Source organism: Lipotes vexillifer, unplaced genomic scaffold (assembly GCF_000442215.2).
Source record: "Lipotes vexillifer unplaced genomic scaffold, Lipotes_vexillifer_v1.1 scaffold1451, whole genome shotgun sequence".
Taxonomy (NCBI): domain Eukaryota; kingdom Metazoa; phylum Chordata; class Mammalia; order Artiodactyla; family Lipotidae; genus Lipotes; species Lipotes vexillifer.
Genome location: NW_006795096.1, coordinates 366100 through 376535, shown reverse-complemented (window position 1 = coordinate 376535; position 10436 = coordinate 366100). Strand labels below are relative to the sequence as shown.

The 10436-nt window shown below is 47.5% G+C and overlaps 1 non-coding gene across 1 annotated transcript; it reads left to right on the top strand.

Annotated features, from left to right (window-relative positions):
• Nucleotides 1-281: 281 nt before the first annotated feature.
• TRNAG-CCC (transfer RNA glycine (anticodon CCC)) lies at nucleotides 282-354 on the top strand. Its single transcript has one exon. It is a non-coding gene; the product is annotated as a tRNA-Gly (tRNA).
• Nucleotides 355-10436: the final 10082 nt, after the last annotated feature.

Here is a 10436-nt window from a genome sequence, read left to right as displayed (position 1 = left end):
ACATATATACACTACCAAACGTAAAATAGATAGCTAGTGGGAAGCAGCCGCGTAGCACAGGGAGATCAGCTCGGTGCTTTGTGACCACCTAGAGGGGTGGGATAGAGAGGGTGGGAGGGAGGGAGACGCAAGAGGGAGGAGATATGGGAACATGTGTATAACTGATTCACTTTGTTATAAAGCAGAAACTAACACACCATTGTAAAGCAGTTATACTCCAATAAAGCTGTTAAAAATAAAAAAATAAAAAAATTTTAAAAAGGCAGATGCTTTCAGGGACTTCCCTGGTGGTCCAGTGGCTAAGACTCTGCACTCCCAATGCAGGGGGCCCGGGTTCGATCCCTGGTCAGGGAACTAGATCCCACATGCCGCAACTAAAGGTCCCACATGCCGCAACTAAAGGTCCCACATGCCACAACTAAAGGTCCCACATGCCGCAACTAAGACCTGGCTCAGCCAAATAAATAAATAAATAAATATATTTTTTTAAAAGGCAGATGGGGCTTCCCTGGTGGCGCAGTGGTTGGGAGTCCGCCTGCCGTTGCAGGGGACACGGGTTCGTGCCCCGGTCCGGGAAGATCCCACATGCCGCGGAGCGGCTGGGCCCGTGAGCCATGGCCGCTGAGCCTGCACGTCCGGAGCCTGTGCTCCACAACGGGAGAGGCCACAGCAGTGAGAGGCCCGTGTACCGGAAAAAAAAAAAAAAAAAAGGCAGATGTTTTCAGACTGTATTACAAAAAAAAAATTTTTTTAATCAAGATTCAACCCTAAACTGTCTAAACCTTAGATTCACAGACACAAATAGATGAAAGAAAATGGACAGAAAAAGGTACACACGCAATGTACACACGCAAACATCTGGCCATAAAAGAGCTGGGGTGGCTGTATTAATATCAGACAAAATAGACATTAAGATAAGACATACTACTAGAGACATTTCATAATAATATAGCAATTGGTAAAAAAAAAAATAATATAGCAATTAAAAGTGCATGCATCTCTAACGTAAGAGCCTCAAAATTCATGAAGCAAAAACTGACAGAATGGGAAGGAAAAAATTAAACAATGCAGTTGGAGATTTCAATACCCTACACTTGATAACCGATAGAACAACTAGTCAGAAAATCAGGAAGGGCAGAGAAGACTTGAACAACACAGCAGCCAACTAGACCTGACACGTACAGACACTCCACCCAGCAATGGCAGAAGCACATCTCGCTCAAGTGCACCTGGAACAGTCTCAGGATAGACTATGTGCTTGGCCACAAATCAAGTCTCAATATACTTAAGAGGACTGAAAACACACAAAGCATATTCTCCAGCCACAGTGGAATTAAGTTAGAAACAAACAACAGAAAACAATCTGGGGAATCCTCAAATATTTGGAAAATAAACAACATGTTTCAAGAAACCGTTAGAGAAAACAGGGAATATTTTAAACCGAATGAAAATTAAAACACAGCATATCAAGCATTGCAACTAAAGCAGTGCTTAGAGGGAAATTATAGCTCTGAACACCTAGATCAGAAAACACCTCAAAAGCTGGAGAGAGAAGAGTAAATTAAACCCAAAGCAAAAGCAGAAGAAAGGAAATAATAAAGACTAATGCAGAAATCAATGATAGAAAACAGAAAAACAGAAGAGAAAATCAATGCAGGGACTTCCCTGGTGGTCCATTGCTTGAGAAGCCACCTTCCAATGCAGGGAACGCGGGTTTGATCCCTGGTTAAGGAACTAATATCCCACATGCCGCGGGGCAACTAAGCCCGCGCCCCGCAACTACTGAGCCCGCACGCCACAGCTAGAGAGAAGCCCATGCGCCACAACTGGAGAGCCTGCACACCACAACTAGAGAGAAGCCCGCACACCACAGTGAAAGATCCCGCGTGCCACAGCTAAGACCTGACACAGCCATAAATAAATATTTTTTAAAAAAATTAAAAAAAAAGAAAAGCAATGAAGCCAAAATTGATTCTTTGAAAATATCAATTAAAAAAATAAACCTCCCACTGGACTGACCAAAAAAAAGGACAGAAGACATAAACTATCAAATTCAGGAATAAAAGAGGAGATATCACCAATCCTACAGAAGTACAGGCTTATCAGAGAATATTATGAACAACTTTATGACAACAAAATAAACAACTTAGATGAAATGGACAAATTCTCATAAACACTAAAAATTTTAAAACTGACAAGAATAAATTGAAAATTGGAAAATACCTGTAGCAAGGAAATTGAATTCGTAACTTAAAATCTTCCCACAAATAAAAGTCCATCCCAGATGGCCTTACTGATAAATTCTACCAAACACTTAAAGAAGAAATAGGGCTTCCCTGGTGGCGCAGTGGTTGGGAGTCTGCCTGCCAGTGCGGGGGTCATGGGTTCGGGCCCTGGTCCGGGAGGATCCCACATGCTGTGGAGCGGCTAGGCCCATGCGCCACAGCTACTGAGCCTGCGCTCTACAGCCTGTGAGCCACAACTACTGAGCCGGTGTGCCACAACTACTGAAGCCCGCGTGCCTAGAGCCTGAGCTCCGCAACAAGAGAAGCCACCGCAATGAGAAGCCAGAGCACCACAATGAAGAGTGGCCCCTGCTCGCCGCAACTAGAGAAAGCCCACGTGCAGCAACGAAGACCCAATGCAGCCAAAAATAAATAAATAAAATAAAAATTAAAAAAAAAAAAGAAGAAATAAAACCAAATCTTTCACAATATAAAGAAGTAGGAAACATTTTCCAGCTCATTCTATGAGGACAGCATTACCCTAGACCAAAGCAAAGGCATCACAAGAAAACTACAGACCGACATCCTCATGGACACGATGCAAAAATCCTTAACAAAATATTGCAAATTGAATACAGTGCCACGTAAAAAGGCTCATACACCACGACCAAGTGGGATGTATTCCGGGAATGCAAAGTTGGTTTAACATTCACAAATCAATTCATGTAATATACCACATTAACAGAATAAAAGACAAAAACCACAGGATCACCTCAATAGATACAGGAAAAGCATTTGACAGAGTCTAACATCTAACATCTAACATAAAAACCCACAAGAGACTAGAAATAGAAGGGAATTTCCTCAAACTGATAAAGGCATCTATGAAAAGCTACAGCTAATACCTTGCTTAATGATGAAAGACTGCATTTGCCCTCTAACGCCGAGAACAAAAGAAGGATATCTGCTCTTACCACCGTTATTCAACATTATACTGAAGGCTCCGGCCAGTGGAATACGCAAAAATAAAATGAGAGAAAACAAAAGAAATAAACGAAAGGCATTCAGGTGGCAAAGGAATCTCCCCCCAAAGCTATTAGAACTAATAACTGAGTTTAGCAAGGTAGCAGGATTTAAGATACAAAAATCAGTTGTATTTCTGTATACTAGCAATGAACATATTGAAAATGAAATTAAGAAAACAATTCCATTCACAGTAGCATAAAGAATAACAAAATGCTTAAGAGTATATGTAACAAAAGAAGTGCAAGGCTTGTATATTGAAAATGACAAAACAATGTTGATACAAATTAAAGATTTAAGTAAATGGAGAGACAGTCCACGTTCAACTCTACCCAAATTGATCTGTATATTCAATATAATCTCTATCAAAATCCCGGTAGGCTCTTTTGCGTAGAAATTGGCAGTCCCAAATTGATATGGAAAGTCAAAGGACCTAGAATAGCCAAAACAGTTTTGAAAGAGAAGAACAAAAGAACATATACGACCCAATTTCAAACTTACTATAAAGCCACAGTAATTAAGACAGTGGCATATAGGAATAGAGATCAACGGAACAGAACTGAGAATCCAGAAATCAGCATTGTGTTTATGGTCGAATGATTTTCAATGAAAGTACAAAGACAGTTCAATGGTGAAGGGATAGTCTTCAACAAATGGTGCTAGGACAATTGGATTTTGCAAAAACGAACAAACAATAAAACCTCACAACATGTATTGTGTTGGCCAAAAAGCTCGTTTGGTTTTAAGTAAAAATAAAAGACATTTTTCGTTTTCACCAAGAACTGTATTGAACAAGGTATTCACTAACCGAACGAACTTTTTGGCCAACCCAATACAAAAATTAAAATGCATCAGAGGACTCTCTGTAACAGCTAAAACTATAAGAAAACATAGGAGAAAATCCCTGTGATCTTGGGTTAGATATGACACCAAAAGCATAATCCATAACAGAAAAATTGAAAACTGGACTTCACCATAAATAAAAACTTCTCTTCAAAAGACACCATTAAGAAAACGAGAAGACAAGCCATAGACTAGGAAAAAAGTATTTGCAGAGCTTATATCTGATAAAGGTCTAGTATCCAGAATATATAACAAACACAATTCAATAAGAAGGCAACCTAATTTTAAAATGGACAAAAGATCTGCATAGACAGTTCATCAAAGATATATGAATTGATAATAGGTACATAAAAGGTTGCTCAACATCATTAGTCATCAGGAAAATGCAAATTAAAGCCACACTGAGATACCATTTCATACCTACTAGGCTGGCTAGAATCAGAACGACGCTAACAAGTGTAGGTGAGGATATGGGGAAATTGAAACCCACATGCATAGCTGCAGACAATGCAAAATGGTGCAGCCACTTTGTAAAACAGTCTGGCAGTTTCTTTAAAAAGTTTAAACATAAACTTCCATACGACCCAGAATTTCCACTCTCAGGAATCTACCCAAGAGAAATGAAAACGTATGTCCACACACAGAGGTACATGAATGTTCATAGTGGTATCTCCATAACAGTCTCCAACTGGAAACCATCTAAATGTCCAGCAGCTGGGGAATGGCTAAGCAACACGAAGTCCATCCAGACAATGGAATAAAAGAATGAATCTCAAAAACATGATGCTAAGTGGAGCCGGACACACAGGACTACATACTGCGTGATTCCGTCTATTCCGTCTATGTGGCCACTGAGCCTGCACGTCCGGAGCCTGTGCTCCGCAACGGGAGAGGCCACAACAGTGAGAGGCCCAAGTACCGCAAAAAACCCAAAAACCCCACAATACCATTTATAATCACTAAAAACAAAAACAAAAACAAAAAATCTAGGTGCAAATCAACAAAACATGTATGGGACTTTTATACCGCAAACTACAAAACGCCAAAAAAAGAAATCAAAGACTTAAATAATGGAGACACAGACCTTGTTCGTGGATTATAAAGCTCAACATAGTAAAGATGTCATTTCTCCCCAAACTGATATACAAACTTAATCCAATTCCTGTAAAAATCCCAGCAATATTTTTTGTATAAATAGACAAGATTATGCTAAAATTTATGTGGAAAGACAAACTCAAATTTTAAAGAAGAATAAAGCGAGAAGAATTACTCACTAATTTTAAAGAAGAATAAAAAACAATTTTAAGGAAGAATAAAGTGAGAAGAATTACTCTGCTCAGTTTCAAGCCTTATTAGACGGCAACAGTGATCAGTGCTGTATGGTGTGGGACGAGGGTAGACACACAGATTGAGGGAACAACAGAGAACTCGGAAAAAGCCCTGCCTGAGAACCGCCAGCTTTGACAAGAGTTCAAAAGCAATTCAGTGGAAGAAAGATTGCCTTTTCAATAAACAACGTTGGAACAATTGAATATCCACAGGCAAAAAAGTGAACTTCAATATAAACGTCACAACTTATTTTTTAAAATCAACTCAAAATTAATCATGGATTTAAATGTGAAACACAAAACTTTTAGAAGATAGTTTAGGAGAAAATCTCCGGGACCCAGGGCTTGGTGAAGAGTTCTTAGACTGGACACCAAAATCATGGTCTCTAAAAGAAAAAAATCAGGCAGGTGAATCTCAAGAAAATAAAGAAACTTCTGCTCTGTAAAAGACCCTCCTAAAGGACAAAAAGACAAGCTGCAGAATAGGAGCAAATATTTGCAAAACACCACATATCTGACAAAGGACTCACGTCTAGAGTGTACAAGAACTCTCGAAGCTCTACGTGAAAAAATCTACTCAGTAGTTGGGCAAAAGACACAAAGAGACGCTTCTCTTGAGGCCCCACAAGTGGACAAGTGTGTGCTGGCGGGTGGCCCCAGTCCCCCAACCCAGGGTGGGATGGAGCCCCGTCCTGCCCCATCCCGGCAGCGTCTTGTACGTGTGCGCACGCCTGTATTCTGGGTCACCCCTAGAATAGAGGAGGCCCAAGGACAGGCTGGGGCCTGGTGGTCCTGAGGACATGTCAGGCCAAGCCACACATCTCCAGGATCCCCCAAGAGGGGCCCAGGGTGGGGAGTGACCTTCCTCAGAGAGACAAGTAATGGAGCTGAACGTGAACTTGGGCCTGGTGAGGGCCACCCCACCCTCCAGACAGCCTGGGGGAGGCCACCTCCTGCCAGCTTCTGCTCTGGGTGTGGGGGACCCTGGAGCATCCACCATGAAGATGGGGGATGTATGGGCATCAGAGGCCTGGGCGACTAGCCCCCTAACCCTCAATGGGGCCACTGGATCCCTGCGGGCTTTCGTGGCAAAGCTAGCCAGGGCTCTGAGCTTCCTGTGCCCACTACCGGTTCCTTACCTGGCTTCTGGGCAGGGCACATCCCACCCACCCCTGATAGAGACTTGCCACCACCCCTGATAGAGACTCGGCCAATCAGAGGACTTCAAGATCGTCTGCTCATCCTGGGCGGCCTAAGGCCTGGGCCCATCACTGCAGGAAGATTGACCAGGCCGTGGAATTGCCCACGCCCTTTGACCAGTGAGTCCTGGGCACAGACACGCTTGTGGAAAGGCCCTAGGATTCCCGAGCAAAGGCCCCGCCCGTAGGCGGTATTCCTGACTCGAGGCTGCCCCCTGGTGGGAGGCGCCGAGGTCCAGGCAAGCCCAGCCCCGTGCTGACCCTCCGGGAACCCCAGCTGCCTTGGCTGCTGCCCCAATTTAGAACTGGACCCCTCCCCAGAGGGGATATTCCTTGTGCCCATGGCAGCGGGACAGGGGGCACCAGCCCAATCCCCACCCCAGGGGCAGGGAAAGCACTGGGGGCCACTCCCAGGGCTGCAGGGCAGGCTCAGCGTCTGGCCCCAAATCAAAGGGGCCAGGACAGTGCCCCTGGGAAGGCCCCTGCCTGGGACAGAGCCACGATCCTGCAGTAGGTGCTGGGCAGAGTCCTCGAGGACGTGCGACCTTGGCCAAACCTCTCTCTAGTCTCAGTTCCCTTATTTGAAAAAGTAAAATTGGAATAGCTACGGAACCCACTCCTCAAAGTTATGCGGCCCATTATGGTGGCCAATGGCCAATTGTGGCTATTTGAGCACTGGAAAGGTGGCTAGTCGGAATTGGGATGTGCTGTAAGTGTAAAATATACTCTGGATTTTAAAGTCTTAGTACAAAAAAACCCCCCCCAAAAACAAACAAAAAAACAAACACCCAGTCACTCAGACTGTAAAGTATTTTACGAGTAATTTTTATATGATTCACAAGTTGAAATGATAATATTTTGGATATACTGAGTCAAACATATTATTAAAATTAATATCACTTCTTGTTTGTTTAGTTTTTAGGGAGGTTACCAGAAAATTTTAAATGAACATGAGGCCCAAAGGGTTGTTGGGAAGATTCAACGAGATGGCACCTGGTGACCAGTAAACCTTGATAAAAGGTGGCCAATCCTGTTCCTGTTAGCACAGAGTGGCCGCTAAAAGGAGGAATTTCTTCAAAATCTTGTGTTTTACCTGAAAAACTCAGAGTAACTCTGAATTCTATTCTTGTGCTTCTTTTCATGAAAACACGTTTTTAACAAAACTTGAATCAAAGTCACCAGTTGAGGAAGATGTGCCTCCTTTTGTCCTGTGAGTCAGCGGGGCTCTGTGTCCCCAGGCCCAGCGGCAGGGATTGTGCCCAAGGGAAGCAGGGAGGGCTGGGCACACCTCACAGCCACACCGCCTCCAAGATCAGGGGGCCCAGCCCCACTGTTCTCACAGCCCACCTGTCCAGCCCCATCCTGCTGGCCCCGTGCTCTGGGTAACACAAAAAGAGAAAGAACTGTATGCTGCTTTCATTCCTCGGAAGGGGCTGGAGGAGACTGAGCCACACATCTCCTGGAATCACCCAAGAGGGTCCAGAGCAGGGAGTGACCTTCCTCCCAGGCAGAAAGTAAGTGATGGAGCCCCATGAGAACTTGGGCCTGGGTGAGTTCTGGAACTGTCCAACACAGGGGCAGGCAAGCCACAGGTGGAAGTTGAAGTCGGGGAGGAGTGGAGGTCAAGTGTGGGGAGATTCGAGGAAAGGCGAGGTCCCAGCTGTCAGGGGAATAGGGAGAGAAACCAGGGGAGGCTTCTAGGAGGAGGTGGTGCCAGCTTGAAGGCCAGGATCTAGAGAAGGCCAGGGCAGCTCCCAGACCCCTTCCCCGCAGCAGGTTTCAGCAGCGGTCTCCCATATCCCAGCTCTGTCACTCAAACTCTTGGGAGCTGATGCCAGTTGCGGGGAGAGCTTGGCTGCCCCGGGGGGTGGCGGGGGGCAGAGTCACTCCAGGTGGACACAACCTTGCACTAGAGGTGTCCCCTCCCAGAAGGCGTTAGAGCCACAGTTCCCCTTGTGCCAGCAGAGCCCCTCCCCTCCTCCCTCCCGCTAGGGATTTGGGCCGTGCTGTGAAGGCCAGCTCGCGAGCAAAGAAGCTGGGGCTTGAGGGTCTCCTCACGTGAGACCACAGAGTCCGCCGGAGGCCGAGCCAGTGCTAGAGAGGAAGCCTGCATTCCGTGGCAGCGCTCACCCTACCCCCCGGGCACACACTTGGCCTCGTTGCACACGGCAGTGCGAGTACAGCCAGCCTGGTGACAACGTCCCGGAGAGTGTGGGTGGCACTGGGCCCCCAGGTTGAGTTACTGGAGGCAGGCGTGGGGACGAAGCCCCCCCTCGGGGCCCCCCGCCGGCTCCCTGCCAGCCTCCACAGACACTCCAGAGCCGGGCTGGGCACAGGCGAAGCCAGAGACAAACCTCCTCCCCGACTGCTGCGGGCTGAGCTGTGGGGGGCAGGAAGCCCTCCTCTCCTGAGCCCTGGATGTCAGGCTGCTGGGCTCAGCACCCGTGGATCCACCAGCTCCGTCTTACATTCCCACTGACTGCTCACGACGGGTCCGACTTCGCCACATCCTCGGCGACACTGTTGTCGTGACGACGGCCATCTGACTGGGTGTGAGATGGCACCTCACCGTGGTCTTGGTTTGCATGTCCCTGACGCTTAGTGATGTTGGGCAGCTTTCATGTGCTTATTGGCCATTCCTGTGTCTTCTCTGGAGAAATGGCAGTTCAAGTCATTTGCCCACTTTTGAACGAGATCACCTTTTTGGTGTTGAATTGTAGTTCTCTATATATTCTGTATATTATTCCCTTATCAGATATATGATTTGCAATATTTTCTCGCGTTCCGTGGGCTGCCTTTTCACTCAGCTGACAGTGTCTCTTGATGCTCCGCACTCACCTTTGTGCACGGACTCCCCAAGCCTCTGTCCACATACCCGAGGAAAGGATCACTGCTTCCCTGATCACAACCAGCGTAAGGCGCCGGCTGCCGTCTGGAGTTGCTCAGCCGAGTCCTAGGAACCCTGGGGAGGCAGCCCAGTGCCGAGCCCCAGACCCACAGCACGTGGGGCCGCGGCAGAAGGGCTCTGTGGGGAGCCTCTTGACCCCGTGGCCGAAGCCTTGAGGAACTTGGGAAGTCCATGTCTCTGGGCCGTCTTAGCAGCACGACTCAAGGCTTGCATCTCACCTCCACCTGGCACCTGGGCCCGTCTTCAGGCCAGGCCAGGTAACTACCATGCCACGTGGGTCCATCAGCCAGGCTGGAAGAAATTCAGCTCGGAGAGGGGAGGGCTGGGGATGGAACGTCTGGGCGGCCCGGTTTCTCATCGGCTGTGGGCACAGGGTCCCACTTCCCAGGAGGATGTAAGGCTGTAGCGGACATGGCGGGGCACCCACTGTTCCCTTGGATGGCGTTGCCCAAAGATCTTTGTACTGGAGTGCCTTCCTTTTGATTATGCCCTTGAGGTCTGTCCCTCAAGGGGCATCAGAACTGGCTCTGGGGGGAGCTCACAGGTAGAGCCGGAAGCCTCAGACATCCCCGTCATCTCGGCAGATAAGGAACCAGCAACACTGAGCATGGCGTGTCTGGCTCTCCCTGGCTGCCACCCAAGTGGCGTGAGCTCTGCTGGAGGGGAAGGGGCCCCAAAATTAATTAACACATTTCAAGCAAGACTTTCTGGGGCTTCCCTGGTGGCGCAGGGGTTGAGGGTCCGCCTGCCGATGCAGGGGACGCGGGTTCGTGCCCCGGTCCGGGAAGATCCCACGTGCCGCGCAGCGGCTGGGCGCGTGAGCCATGGCCGCCGCGCCTGCGCGTCCGGAGCCTGTGCTCCGCAACGGGAGAGGCCACAGCAGTGAGAGGCCCGCGTACCGCAAAAAAAA